We start from the raw sequence: 16,074 nt of genomic DNA on the forward strand, positions 1-16,074 counted from the left end.
ATTCATAACAGAACTAGAATAAATTTAAAGGCAAATAAAATTATAAAATTAATTTTTAATACTTATGAATGCTATCAGATTCAAACATTTTCTTTCCAGTAACCCTCTGGTCATATTTTTGTGGGGTGTCCTCAGTGGTTTTATGCTAACTCTTCCTAACTCTTCATTCAGTGACATCACATTAGTAGCATGAAATCTGCCATTGTGGGAGTATTTACAGAAGAAGGGTATTCACAGTATTTACAGGATTAGGGAAAAATCGAAAAATCAGATTTTGAAACCCTCCCATCCTGAGAAAGCTAGCTGTTAAACATTTACCATCCCATGGCTGAACTTAGCATTTGCTAAGTTTACTATATGGAAATATGTATTAAGAGGCATTTTACAAACCTGTTAGGAATTGTGGGAAACTTGAGCCATAAGTTCAAAAACAACTAAGTGAGTAGGAAAAAAATGAAGCAATTCTTAGCTGCTGCTATTTCGTCTCTAAGTCATGTCTGACTCTTTTGTGACCCTGTGGACTGTAGCCCACCAGTTTTCTTCTGTCCTTGGGATTTCCCAGGCAAGAATACTAGAGTGGGTTGCCACTCCCTTCTCCAGGGGATCTTCCTGACCCAGGGATCAAACCTGAGTCTCCTGCATTGGCAGGTGGATTCCTTACCACTGAGCCATGAGGGAGGCCTAATTATTATCTCTAGGAAAAGCAAAACATATAAATATACTATAACTATAATGCGTTATCTGACTCAGCTAGGGGCAAAATCTTACATAATCATTATAATGAAAGTACTGAGGACTTCCCTGCTGGCCCAGTGACTCAGACTGTGCTCCCAGTGCAGGGGGCCTGCATTCCATCTCTGGTCAGGGAACTAGATCCCACATGACCCAACTAAGAGTTCAAACGCTGCTACTAAAGATCCCTCATGCCACAATGAAGACCCAGTGCAACCAAATAAATAAATAAATATTTTTTAAAAAACAAAAGCACTGCGTGAGCGCTGAGTCACTTCAGTCATGTCCAACTCTGTGCACCCTATGAACTGCAGCCTACCAGGTTCCTCTGTCCATGGGATTTCCCAGGCAAGCATACTGAAGTGGGTCACCCTGCCCTTATCCAGGGGATCTTCCCATCCCAGGGATGGAGCCCACATCCGCCTGAGTCTCTTACATTGCCTTATGTACGACTAGCACCACCTGGGAAGCTCCAGGTCTCCCGTGTTGCAGGCAGATTCTTTACCATCTGAGCCACCAGGGAAGCCAAAAGCACTGAATATGGATTTAATCAAAACTGGAATATAAATGTATCGGAGGGAAGAAAAGAGGGAAGGAGCTCTGTGTAAGGGAGCTAAGATCCTCACCTGTTGCATTGGAAGTGGATGACAGGCATGGGACTGTCCCCCTCTCAGACCTCTAGATGCAGGGAGCATGTCTAGCCAGTGGGTATAGTTGCTGCACTTTGAAATTGACCACTATATCTATGTGGAGGTCACTCTTCCCATGGGCTGCTCCCAGCCAATGACTAGGAGATAGGGCATCCCTCCAAAGGGTGACTGTGACTCAAGGACTCCCCATTGGCCTTGCTGGCCTTTCCTTAGGGCTGCTCTGTGATCTAAGGTGACTCTTCCCCATCTTCTGCCCTTGTCTGTCTCTTGACTTAGTAAGATCTGCAGGCTGTCTATCAGCATTTTCCAACCTTCTTCCATGTCCCTTTCCATTTCTTCTCACAGGCATGTCCTGGAATAAAGTTTTCTCTTTTGTGTCTGCCTCTTGGAGGCTCTGGACTAACATAGAAGTCAATTAACAGTACCTAAAATGAATGAATCTAATGATTATAGATATATATATTTCTTGAAATACACATGTAAATATCAGAAGAAGTATCTAAGAACAGCAAAAGTGCTGAAGGGGCACATATTTTTAACTCTTTAACACTACTTGACTTTTTAATATGTGTTAATATTAACTATTTTTTAACTTTATTTTATATTGGAGTATAGTTGATTAACAATGTCATAGTTTCAGGTGTATAGCAAAGTGACTCAGTTATATGTATACCTGTATCTACTCTTTTTTCAAATTCTTTTTCCACTTAGGTTTATATTAACTAATTTTGGGCTCCCTAGTGCCTCACATGATAAAGAATCCACCTGCAATGCAGGAGACCTGGATTCGATCCCTAGGTCGGGAAGATCCCCTGGAGAAGGAAATGGCAACCCACTCCAATATTCTCGCCTGGAGAATTCCATGGACAGAGGAGCCTGGCAGGCTACAGTTCATAGGCTTGCAAATGTCGGACCCAGCTGGGTAACTAACTGCACGTAACTATTTTTAAGTAAGTTGTTTAAAAAGTTAAAGGTCACTGCTCTAGATATTGGTTGCTGCTGACTGTTAAGGGGAAACAAAACTTCATCTACACTTTATCATCTGTTCTTCTAGCAATGACTCCTTTCACTTTTTGAATTCAACAAACTCCTAGTAAACAGCTCCTCCCAGAGGGAGCAAAATGATGTGCCATCCAAGTGCTTACTCTGGGATGAAAGTGCTAGTGACTATGTCCTTGAGTCTTATTTTTTTCTACATTTAATATATATGAAAGGATAATTTTAGAGATGTTTTCTTTTCTTGTCTTCTCCCCACTTCAGGTAGACAAGCCCTCATTATGAGTTTGGTTTCGGGATTTTGGCAAATACCATCAAAAGTTGTATAAACCTACTAGAACTAGAACACCTTTTCACATAAAAAGGACAGTTTACTGAAACACTCTATTTTACTATCCCAACAAAACAATAAGACCATTCACCATCTTCATGATCGGTTCAGTTATATCTGACTCTTTTCAACCCCAAGGGCTGCAGCACACCAGGCTGTCCATCACCAACTCCTGGAGTTTGCTCAAATTCGTGTCCATTGAGTCGGTGATGCCATCCAACCATCTCCTCCTCTGTCATCCCCTTCTCTTCCTGCTGTATAGCAAAGCGAATGTGCCACATGTATACATATCATCTTCATGATCATTAAAGAGAATTTTCCCATGTTGTGCTTGTCTTTATGAAAGAGCCACCTAATCCTAAATCATTTTCATTTTTCACTGAAAAATGTAGTGGGAAATTCTAGTTAAACTGATAGATTAAAACATAAACTTACCACCATTCCCTCTCGTGACTCCTCTAGAATGGCAATGAAGGAAACTTTAAAAGATGTAAAGTCACAGGGTAAAAAAAGATTGCAATGGAGAAGAGAATATACAGAGCAGATGGATGAGTGATAAGTAACAGCAGAACAGAGAATCCTGAAACCTAACCCTTAGAGGGATAAACCTGAAAGAAGCAAATTGACATTTGCATCTAACTTTTGAGGAAATTAAAGTAAAACAAGCAAGCACAGTGCTCACTTCACTGGCACATATACTAAAACTGGGATGATACAGAAAAGATTTGTATGGCCCCTGCACAAGGATGACACTCAAATTCGTGAAGCATTTCATATTTTTTGGATTGAAAGATTGGGACTGACATATATACACTACTATGTAAAAAGCAGATAACCTATAAGAACTGACTATATAGCACAGGGAACTCTACTCAATGCTCTGGGTGGGCCTCCTTCCTAAATGGGAAGGCAATCAAGGAAGAGGGGATATATGTACACATGTGGCTGATTCACTTTGCTATACTAACTAACAGCAGAAACTAACACAATATTGTAAGACAATTATACAGCAATTAAAATTTTTTAAAATAAATCCTCTGTTAAATGTCTGATTTGCATGTGCCAGAAATTCTGTGGAATATTCTGATATGGGTTTGAACGGTCTTCATTAAAGAAATCTTTATGCAATCTGATTCAACCATTTTTAGGATCCCCTGGAGAAAGAAATGACAACCCGCTTCAGTATTCTTGCTTAGAAAATCCCATGGACAGAAGAGCCTAGTGGGCTACAGTCCATGGGGTCAGAAAGAGTCCAACACAACTTAGTGACTAAACCACCGCCCATGAGCACTTAAAAAAAATGCAAATATAATGATATCCTCAAAGATTTAAGACATTGTATAAGATTTAAGATATCCTTAGAGCAAAAAAAAAGTGCTAATAACTTTTAGAAAATAAAAAGAGAAATCTTGGCAGTTAAGTATAATATTACAGGTATTAGAAATGCAATAAAAGGCTTAGAAGATAAAGCCAAGGAAATTACACAGAAATTAGAACAAAGAGTGAAAGTGAAGTGGCTAAGTTGTGTCCAACTCTTTGCAATCCCATGGACTGTAGCCTACCAGGCTCCTCGATCGGTCCATGGGATTTTCCAGGCAAGAGTACTGGAGTGGGTTTCCATTTCCTTCTCCAGGGGGATCTTCCTGACCCAGGGATGGAACCCAGGTCTCCCGCATTGTCAGCAGACGCTTTTACCATCTGAGCCACCAGGGAAGTCCAGAACAAGGAGGCAAAGATTTAAAATAGAAGGAGAGAAAAATTGGAAAACAGGAGAACCAGAGGAGTTCCAGAAGACAAGCAGAAACAAAGAAGTATAACTAAAAAATCACCTATGTGTTAGTCATGAGTGCACTTGTTCCCTTTTCAGTGAGTGCCTTCACTATACCAGACACTGTGACAGGTGTGAGAATTTGGCAGTGAACAAGAAAGCAGTAAAATCCCTTATCTCATGGAGCTTACTCAGAAATGAAGGTTGTGACTTCTTAGGTAGAAAGAGCCCAGTGAATATCGTGAAATAAATGAAAAATGTTGACAGTAAGACACACCATCATGAAATGTCAGAACACTAGAGATGATTTAAAAAAAAAAAAAAAAACCTCCTAAAATTTCTCAGAAAGAGAAAATCTTTTATATACAAAGGATTATGAATGAAAAAAATAGTCTTCTCAACATTCACACTAGAAGCTAGAAGACAATAAAACAATGTCTTTAGGATCCCAGGGGAAATTTCCTATCTAGAATTAAATTCCCAACCTAACTATTAATCAATGTGAGGGTGGAATATAGTTATTTTCAGATGTCCCCAACTTTCAAGGTGGCTCAGTGGTTAAAAATAAATAAATAAATAATCCACCTGTCAATGTAGGAGGCTCAGATGTGGGTTCAATTTCTGGGTCAGAAACATCCCCTGGGGTAGGAAACGGCAACCCCCTCCAGTAGTCTTAACTGGAAAATTCCATAGACAGAGGAGCCAAGCTACAGTCCATGGGGCTGCAAAGAGTTGGACATGACTGAGCACACACACGCAAACTTTCAAGAACTTTATCAATCATATGTCCTTTCTTGGAAATCTACTAGAAGAGGTTCTTCACACAATGGAAAGTGAACCAAAAGAGATGTACAATCTAGAAAATAGAAACTTCAACACAGGAAGGCAAAGAAAATGCCAGAACAGGAGCTGTGTGTTAGACATGATGATGGTGATGCATATGTACTCAGTCATATCCGACTCTGTGCAACTGACCTCATGGACTCTAGCCCACCAGGCTCCTCCTTCCATGGAATTTTCTAGGCAAGAATACTAAAGCAGTTTGCCATTTCCTACTCCAAGGAATCTTCCTGATTCAGGGATCAAACCTGCATCTCCTGTGTCTCCTGCATTGGCAGGCAGATTCTTTACCACTGCACCACCTGAGAACTCCCTAGAGGGCAAGCAATCTCCACTAGAGCAGAAGGTCAGAAAGTTCCAGGGGACAGCTGTTTGAAGAAAGAGGAAGGGGTGGGGATGGAGGTGGGGATGGGTGGGCAGAAAGAAAAGCAAATTACTTAACTGATATATATGTATAACTTAAGAGGAGATTTACCCTGCTCTCAAGAGTTATGAATGAATAAAGGGTGAATGGATAAATAAAGAGTGTCAAGTATACGTCATTTTTTTTTTTTTTTAAAGAATATGCCTTCTTTAAAAGGCAATTATTAACTCTTGTGGTGGGGTGACTGTACAGGAAAGGAAATGTACCACAGGCTCATTTGTGAGTAATGCTTACACGGTCATAAAAATGTAAACTCTGAATATTAATTTGACTAAAAGGATCAAGAAACCAACACAATATTGTAAAGCAATTACCCTCCAATTAAAAATAAATTAAAAAAATAAATAAATAAATTTAAATTTAAACAAGGATCATACAACTATATTGGGAGGTTAGATGGTAGAAAATTGGCCCAAGTTTAGAGAAGCTGTTGGAGGTGTAAGATAGTGACTTTGTAGAAAGCAATTGGGAATATGTAAAATGAGAAGGAAAAAAACTTCAAGAAATAGTAGTGTGAGCATATTGTTTAGAAACGGAAGTAATCCCATAAATAGCTCATTGAAATAAATGCTTCTTCTGATGAAAAGAATGGTGGTGGGGATGAGTGTGACTGTGGACACTCAAGCCATGTTAAAATCTGAGTATTTATATTTCTCTGATAAAAATTTAAATTATAAAAAGGGAAGTGGTTAAAAATTGATGCTGCTTAGAGCAGTTGTGAAAAAGTATGCAGTGAAATATAAAAATAATTGCTCAATAAAGCTATTTTATTTAGCAGTAAAAAAGCAGACTTCGGTTAGTTCTGTCGGGGGAGTGTGTAATTTCCTCGGTTCTGTCTCCTCGCAGCAAGAATTTGAAGCAATGGACGGACCAGTGTTATAGCTTAGTTTTATTTAGAAAACAATTTAGAAAACATCTTCCAGGCGTGAGGGCAGGCCAAACGAAAAGGCACAAAAAGAAGAGAAGCCCCTGATTCAATTTTGGCTCCTCTTTTTGTATGTATTTTTCTCCTCCACCTGAGCCTGACCTATGTAAATTGGGCTAACCAGAAGGGCTGTTTGTTTTACCTGAGGTCTTCATTCCAATCCTCCCTTTGTTCTATTTTCGAGGGCTTTTCCCTTCTTTATCTTTTAGCCACTGCCATTTTGGACTCCTTTTTCCTATTCTAACTACCTAACAGTTCAAACACTCCTCTTTTGAATCTGAAGGAAGAGCAAAGGGAATAAGTCATCTAAAAAAATAAGTACTGGTCCATGACTGGGGAGCAAAAACAAATCAGGAAGGATGCTCAATTTGGCAGCTCATAAATTAAAATTGGAATGACACGGAGAAGATGAACACGGCCCGTTCACAAGGCTGACACAAAAATTTGTGAAGCATTTCACATTTGGGGGGAGTTTGGGGATGGCAGAGGCAAACTATTACATACAGATGGATAAACAACAAGGGTCTACCATAAAGCATGTATATCTGGGTCACTGCTGTACAGAAGAAATTAGCACGACAGTGTAAATCAACTATATTTCAGTAAAATAATATTTTTTAAAAAGAAAGAATGAAATCAGAAAGGGCCTCAAGCCATTTGGGCAGTGCGTCTAGAGGATATCATTAAATAGGCATAAGGTTCTGTTCTGCTTTCTGTTCACCATTGCTAACTGTCATGGAAGTCTTGTTTGCAAGGGAACTCAGAGTCATTTGGTGGGATTTGTACTCGTCATCTCTTCCTTCCTAAAAGGGAAGTGGTGTAAACTTGGTGGTGTCCAAAAAAGGGAGCAGAAGTAATGTTAAACATCTGTAGAGCATTAAAAACAGAAAGAGATGGGAGTTGGAGAGAGAAAGAGGCAGAGCGAGAGAGAAAACATGTACTTTAAACAGAATCTTCTGACTTAGCAATTTTTGTTTTATTATTATATAAACCTTGAGTAAAAAAAAAAAAAAAAAAAAGCTTTTTGAAACTCCACTGGAATGAATTTACTACTGGACCAGAAAAATGACTCAGTAAATTCTCTAAGTATTTGAAGTGAAAGAGTACTATCCTTTAAATTCCTTCATCTAAATTTTGACAAAATAAGTAAAACACAAAAATTCTCCAAGAGACATAATGGAATAAACAAAAGGAGAAAACCGCCTTTCCTCCCACCAGGGATTAATGATACAAATGAAGAAAAAACTGGATTTCCTTACAATCCATTCTTAGCCACATATCTCATTAATAGTTTGTCCTCCCTTTCACTTACTGAGTAGAGTTGTATTAGTCAGTCAGTCATGTCCTACTCTTTGCGACCCCATGGACTGTAACCTACCAGACTCCTCTGTGCTTGGGATTCTCCAGGCAAGAATACTGGAGTGGGTTTCCTTCTCCAAGAGGAGAAGCCATTTCCTTCTCCAGCGGATCTTCCCAACCTGGAGATCGAACCCAGGTGGACTGCATGGCAGGCGGATTCTTTACTATCTGAGCTACAGGAACTCAAACTTAATAATGTGCATCAAATGGAGATTTTCTTTCAGAGCCTAGGTAACATCCTCTCCCAGAAGAGAAGAGCCTCAGGGCTTCAAATGGCCTTTCTAGCAAGAAGGAAATAGCAACAATGATTAAGTAACCCTTGTCTCCTTCCTCTTCTTTCTTCTTGTATTGAAGTATAATTGTTGTGTTAATTTCTGCAGTACCATGACCAAGTGAATCAGCTCTATCTATTCATATGTCCCCTCCCTCCTGGGCCTTCCTCCCCCTCAGCCCCATCCCACCCTTGAAGGTAATCACAGAGCGCTGAGCTGAGCTCCCGCAGGTTCCCACTAGCTATCTGTTTTACACATGGTAGGGTACATCCCTACCTAATCTAATCCTAATCTCCCAACTGGTTCTACCCTCCTCTTCCCCCTCTGTGTCCACAAGTCCATTCTGCACATCTGCATCTATATTCCTGCCCTGTAAATACCTTCATCTGTACCGTTTTTCTAGATTCCACCTAGCTATCTGAAGCCAGCATCATGTTTTCACATCCTGCTCTCCCTATCCTCAGGGCTCACTTTAGGGAATGGCTGCAATCTGATGGCTGCTAGATGGCAGCTTTCTTTCCTTCCTGAGTTCGTGGGGTGCTGAAGTTCTTGGGGTCGCAAAGAGTCAGACATGACTGAAAAACTGAACAACAACAAATGGCCTTAGAGGTTCAAACAGCAACATTAAGTAAACATAAGCAAGATGTGAGGTAAAACAGGTCTTTCTCCAAGGATAAAAATCCACCTAAAACAAGAACTCCAATACTTTGGCCACCTGATGTGAAGAACTGACTCGTTGGAAAAGCTCCTGATGCTAGGAAAGATTGAAGGCAGGAAGAGAAGAGGACAACAGAGGATGAGATGGTTGGATGGCATCACTGACTCGATGGACATGAGTTTGAGCAAGCTCTGGGAGCTGGTGATGGACAGGGAAGCCTGGCGTGCTGCAGTCCTTGGGGTCACAAAGAGTCAAACACGACTGAGCAACCGAACTGAACTGAAAACAAGAACACTGGATAAAAACGATTCTAGAATAGTCTCAATTTGTGCCTAACAAATGTAATTATTCATACTTGAACTTTATCTTTTTCTAGTCCTGTGGCCACTGCTGAGTTTCCCAAGTTTGCTGACTGCCGGGACCAGCCGGAAGATTTCAGCGAGCAACACGACGCGTTCCTTTAGGCTAAGAAATAAAGACACAGAACAGATGGGGTCGAGAGGGTCGCTGCAGTCAGCAATGATTCTTTATTTCTCAGGGTTACCTTTATACTAAACCAAGAAGAGAATCTTAAGAAGAGAAAATATTTTTCCATAAACATCACTTTGAGATAACAATCACCAGAACTCTCTGATAACGTCAAGGGATAAGAAGGGCATCCCGTTTATCTTAAGGGTGGTCGTGAAAGGCTTATCCATCTGTGTCATGTGTGCATTCAAGGCTTACTAGTGTTCTGTTTAACTTTGGATAGTAAATTCCAGAGGGGTGGCGGGACAGAGAGCTATGTCCTTGAACAGACCCTTGATAATCAATCAAGGCAGCTCCCAGAGTCGGCTCTTTCAAGCCGCTCCCTGCAGCTGACTGATCTGAAGCTGAAGCTCTAATACTTTGGCCACCTGATGTGAAGAACCAGCTCATTGGAAAAGACCCTGATGCTGGGAAAGATTGATTGCAAAAGAAGAAGAGGATGGCACATGATGAGATGGGTAGATAGCATCACCGACTCAATGGACATGAATTTGAGCAAACTCTGGGAGACAGTATGTGTGTCCTAAGTCACTTCAGTCATGTCTGACTCTTTGCGACCTCATGGACTATAGCCTGCCAGGCTCTGTCCATGGGATTCTCCAGGCAAGAACACTGGAGTGGGTTGCTGTGCCCTCTTCCAGGAGATCTTTCCAACTCAGGGATTGAACCTGCGTATCTTATGTCTACCTGCATTAGCAGGAGGGTTCTTTACCACTAGCACCACCTGGGAAGCAGGACAGGTGTCCTGCCATGTTACTGTCCATGAGGTTGCAAAGAGTCAGACACGATTTAGCAACTGAACAACAGCAGCCTACTCTAACTTTCTTCTGTCCTCAAAACAGTTTCAGGATTATTTCTAGAGTCTCTGCTCTCACAGACGAGATGGAGAAAACGAAAGGATGCTGCTTTCATAGTGCAGTTTATAAAACTGCTGGACTTGAATCAGCTGTAAAGCAGTGATCCAAAAATTTTCAGACTTTGCTCAACAGTACCATCATCTAAAGGAGGTGACTAGGGGAATTGTTACTCTGAGACAAACTCTAACCAACGGGGAGGAATAACTTGGTGAAATGGAAAAAAACAAGAATCTTGGGAGAAAATTACATGTCAGTATTAGAAATAGAATGAAGAGGTAAGGACTCATGAGGCACACAATTGCCGTCTTTACATATTTGAAGAACATCCATGTGGAAGAGAGATTTAAGACTGTTTTATGTATCCCTAAGAAGCAAAATTGGGTCCAATGAATAGAAACTGCGGGATAATAGATTTCAGTTACTGTAAAGAAAAACCTTTCAAAAACAGTGCTATTCAGTAAGGTGGACCTACAATAAATTGTATAGAACAACCACACAAATTACATTATCAGTAGTATAGACTGTCATAATTAGACCAGGAATATTATTTTGAATCTGATTGGGTTGATTTTTATAGTTTAATCAAAGTGTAATCTTAAAGACAGGCCCACAACTCTATGTAGTGGAAATGTCCTGAATTTATTTTTAATTTTGGGGGTTATATAACTCACCTATAATATGGCAAGAAAATGTAATTATAAATTAAATAATGGAGTATATATTTTCTGCCGGGGCAATTCTTATTTGAATACAAGATTGAGTTGTTTATTTTACAAATTTTTCTCTTGTTTCTTTTGTTCACAAAGCTTAAGTAAAGGAAAGATGTTTTAAAAAAAAAAACTCAGTGCTGTTCAAAGATTTCATAACTGCAATTATCAGTGCCAAATTTTGTTTTGTTTTGTTTTGATTTTCATCTCATATGACACAAAAGTAGAGAAAGTTCCTATTACAGGTGGGAAATTCTCTGTTTGCTAGGGGTATCCAAGTCATAACTTGTGGTTAGAACTGATGCTATAACCAAGAGGATATTTAGCTATGTATCAGTATGTAATGAACTACTCCAAAGTTTAATGGCTTAAAAAAGAGATATACCAAGTCCTCTATATACAAACCTTCAAGTTGCAAACTTTCAAAGATTTGAATGTCACTCCGCATGTCCAGTCATGTGAGTTAGTTCACGTGTCTGGCATACATTGTCACACGCATGCATCCTTTACAAGTGGCTTTGCTTTTGTGTACTCCACTGCACAGTACTATATAGAGCACAGTAGTACACTATCTTTATATCAAGCCTAGGATGTCCAGAAGCAAGCGTCAAAGACCAGCGATGTAGCTGGTACTGCTAAGAAGCGCCAAGAGGTGACCATAGAAACAAAAGTGAAAATATTTAAGGCTGGAGCTTGCCCTCCGTCTCTTATTGCTGACGATCCTTCAGCTCTGCCATCTCCCACCTCCTCTCCCTCCTCCAATAAGTAAGTCTTCTTGCCTGTTCACTCGATGCCAGTTCTTGTCTGCCAGCTATTGTACTGCACTACTGTAATTTTCAAAGTACTGTACTGTAAGATGAAAAATGTTTTCTTTATTTTTATTCATTTTTATGTATTATTTATGTGAAAAGTATTATCAACCTATTATAAAATAATACTATATAGCTGATTGTGTTACTTGGGTACCTAAGCTAATTTTGTTAGACTTAGAAACAAATTGGACTGACGAATGTGCTCTCAGAACAGAACTTGTTCATATGTAGGGTACTTACTGTATTTACTTTGCTCATAATTCTGTGTATGAGCGCTTTGGCGTAAATTTAGTTGGACAATCCTTTCCTGATTATGTTAACCCATGTGTTTACACAGTAGAGAGGAGGGTCTCAAGAGAGTGAGAGGAAATGTACAAATTATTGGCAGAACATTGCTGCATCTTATTGGCCAAAGCAAGTCACAAGGTCACCCAAGATTCGAGGAGAGGGGAAACAGATTTCGCATCTTAATGGGAGGAGCTGAAAAGTCATACTGTAAAGGGCCTGGCTACAAGGAAGATGAAGGATTGTGGTCATTTTCACAATCTTGTACAAAAAAACTCCCAGGTGGCGCTAGTGGTAAAGAATTCACCCGCCAATGCAGGAGATGCAGGTTCAGTCCCTGGATCAGGAAGATCCCTGGAGAAGGAAGTGGCAACCCACTCCGGGATTCTTGTCTGGGAAATCCCATGGACAGAGAAGCTCAGCAGACTAAAGTCCATAGGGTCACAAAGAGTCAGACATGACTGAAGCAACTTAGCATGCACGCATGTACAAAAAAGTCATTCAAGGATCTTCAGCAGTGGAATGTTGCAGTCAAATAAGTGTCTTAAAATTACCACTCAGGCAATATATTGAGAACCATTTATTTAATATCCCTCAATTTATACTTGTAAGTTATGTATAACATGTAAGTTATACAGAAGACAAGTTAGTCTTGTCTTTGCATGGTTCTGATAGTCACAAAATTCAGTTACCACAGGATAGCTAAATAACACCATCTCCCAACAACATGGTTTCTAACTGTTACCCTGGTACAGTCTGTTGTTGTTGTTCAGTCACTAGTTGTGTCCAACTCTTTGTGATTCTATGGATGGTAGCATGTTCTTCTGTCCTCCACTATATCCCAGAATTTGCTCAAATTCATGTCTATTGAGTCAGTGATGGCTATCTTACCATCTCATCCCCTGCCACCCCCCTTCTCCTTTTGCCTTCGATCTTCCCCAGCATCAGGATCTATCCCAATGAGTTGGCTTTTTGCATCAGGTGGCCAAAGTATTGGAGCTTTGGCTTCAGCAACAGTCCTTCCAATGAATATTCAGGGTTGATTTCCTTTAGGGCTGACTGCTTTAATCTCCTTGCAGTCCAAGGGAGTCTCAAGAGTCTTCTCCAGCATCCTGGCACAGTAACTGAGCATAATTACATAGAGTACCAACTTTACTGCTTGCCTTTTAGTGCACAAATTACTATGTAAGTAGCTGATGTGCACATGATCAGTGACCAATCACGTCACTTCTTTTGAAGGTTGTCAGTGATTGGCCATTGCATATCTGCAATTCAGTTCACACTCAAACAGCAAAAATGCAGCTGTGTGGTCCTGTCTTGTCTCCTAGTGATAAACCCCTGTGACATCTTTCAGAAACACATCTTTGAGAGAGGGAATTGGCTAAGAAAGATGGTGGTGGTTTAGTCACTATGTCGTCTCTGACTCTTGCGATCCCATGGATTGTAACCTGCCAGGCTCCTCTGTCCGTGGGGTTCTCCAGGCAAGAATACTAGAGTGGGTAGCCATTTCCTTCTCCAGAGGATCTTCCCGACCCAGGAATCGAACCTGGGTCTCCTGCATGGCAGGCATATTCTTTACTGACTGAGCTATGAGGGAAGAAGAAAGATGAAAGTACAACAAATAAACAAAAAGGGATATTGCAAGATATAAAGCTCAAATCGAACATAAATGGAGTTATAAAGGAAGAGTGGGCCATGGGAATGTTGACATTATATATGCAGCCAGAAAAGAAACTTGGTGAAAGCAAACTTATTGACATAAATGAAGAAAGCAGTTGTAATAAAAAGGATAAAGACGTTCCAAGGGAAAAGACAATAGCAAAAAGCTTTACATTAACGCAACTCTCAAATATTTAACAACACTGACAGTGCAAAGAATAAAATTTTGGAAGCTGATCTAAACTTACAAAAATAGATGAGAATAAGTCAAAGCACAGAAAAGTTGCTCACTCCATATTGTAAGTTCTGCAATAAGAAGGCAACCACTATTCGAACGATTTGTGATAGGTTTTTTACAAACATTTAAATTCTCAATATGCTTAATGTTTTAAATTGCAATATACTAAATAAATATTAGTTTTGCCATTTCTTAATTTTCTTATACATTCATAACCAACAGTAAAATTGTGTTTAATGTTTTGACAGAAAGTCACAGAATACTTGCAGTTCTTCCTATTGAGGATTGCTGTGCCTGGTTTCAGCCAACTTACTCATTTTTATGGTCCCATAGTACCGGGCAGAGAGGATTCCCTGGTACAAGAACGTTCTTTCTCAGTTCACGAGATTGTTCTTTATTTATAGTTACCAGATTTGAAATTGTTTTGATCACATCCGCCCAGGTTGGATGCATGAGACAAGTGCTCGGGCCTGGTGCACTGGGAAGACCCAGAGGGATCAGGTGGAGAGGAAGGTGAGAGGGGGGATCGGGATGGGGAACACATGTAAATCCATGGCTGATTCATGTCAATGTATGACAAAAACCACTACAATATTGTAAAGTAATTAGCCTCCAACTAATAAAAATAAATGGAAAAAAAAAAAAGAAATTGTTTTGATCAGTAAACAAAAAATTAGATATTAGGAAAAACAAATTGAGCTTTAGTAAATGAAAGTATTTTTAATTATAGAACTTATCCCATTGTTGCTGTTCAGTTACTCAGTTGTGTCCAGCTCTTTGCAGCCCCAGGGACTGCAGCACGCCAAGCTCCTCTGTCCTCCACCATCTCTCAGAGTTTTCTCATGCCCATTGATTCGGTGATGCCATCCAGCCAGCTCATCGTCTGTCATCTCCCTATCCCTCTTGCCCCCAGTCTTTTCCAGCATCAGGGTCTTTTCCATACTAGTCCCACAGCTTCAAAAAAAAAAAAAAAAGATCAAACCATTATCCAATAAAATGTTCCCAAAAAGAGAACTGCTTTTCCCCAAACATGACTTCAGAGCCTATGATAATGATACATAATGAGCAACAAGCAGATCTTTATCAAGAATCAAAGCTTCCTGCTATAAAGTAGAAATCAGTTACGGCCGCATCTAAAATAAAATGCTTCCAAGCTTAAAAGCACGCCAGCTTTTGGTGGTGGAGGCTCGCTGCCAATCTTGGTCCCAGCGTACTCTGTTTGTATTGGTCCCTCTGGTCATCTGAGCTGGAGGAATAAATAAAAGCCCCTCAAAGACCACTTCTTCAGTAACTTTTCCATGCCCTTACTGTTCTTTCCAAAAGTACTGGTGAAAGCATTAAGGCCGAACAGCAAATTAAGTGTCCAGTAAAACAAGTTCACACACCAAGAAAAAAAATTTTGGAAAAGATAAATGACTTAGTTTTCCTCTCCCACAACTAAATGGATCCAAAAAAATATCCTTTTTTTTTTTTAAAAAAAAAAGAAGAAGAAAATAGGAGAAGTAGTGAAAATGCAAAAGTGAGCATTGTTTATATTACAGGTATCTTCTGAGATTCTCTTCATACTGAAACTGAAGTCGCTCAGTCATATCTGACTCTTTGCGACCCCATGGACTGTAGCCTGCCAGGCTCCTCCATCCATGGGATTTCCCAGGCAAGAGTACTGGAGTGGGTTGCCATTTCCTTCTCCAGGGGATCTTCCCAATCCAGGGATTGAACCCAGGTCTCCCGTATTGCAGGCAGACGCTTTACCATCTGAACAACCAGGGAAGCACCTCTCTTCATATGAAGTTACCCTTATAATCTAAATATGGAGGTGGGTTTTTTCAATTTGTTTATTTTTTTCTCACTCTGGGTCATTGTTGCCTTCTCTGATTGCGATGCACGGGCTTCTCACTGCAGTGGCTTCTCTTGTTGCAGACCACAGGCTCTAGGCCCAAGTTTGTCAGTAGATGCAGCGTGCAGGCCTCAGTACTCGTGGCTTGCAGGCTTTAGAGGGCAGGCTCAGTAGTTACGGCACACAGGTTTTAGTT

General features: G+C 40.2%; 2 non-coding genes across 2 annotated transcripts; both read left to right on the plus strand.

Annotated features, from left to right (window-relative positions):
• Nucleotides 1-3,383: 3,383 nt before the first annotated feature.
• Nucleotides 3,384-3,490, plus strand: LOC136153110 (U6 spliceosomal RNA). Its single transcript, XR_010660350.1, has one exon. It is a non-coding gene; the product is annotated as a U6 spliceosomal RNA (small nuclear RNA).
• A 3,535-nt stretch (nucleotides 3,491-7,025) lies between these two features.
• LOC136153119 (U6 spliceosomal RNA) lies at nucleotides 7,026-7,132 on the plus strand. Its single transcript, XR_010660356.1, has one exon. It is a non-coding gene; the product is annotated as a U6 spliceosomal RNA (small nuclear RNA).
• Nucleotides 7,133-16,074: the final 8,942 nt, after the last annotated feature.

This window comes from Muntiacus reevesi, chromosome 22, assembly GCF_963930625.1.
Source record: "Muntiacus reevesi chromosome 22, mMunRee1.1, whole genome shotgun sequence".
Taxonomy (NCBI): Eukaryota; Metazoa; Chordata; class Mammalia; order Artiodactyla; family Cervidae; genus Muntiacus; species Muntiacus reevesi.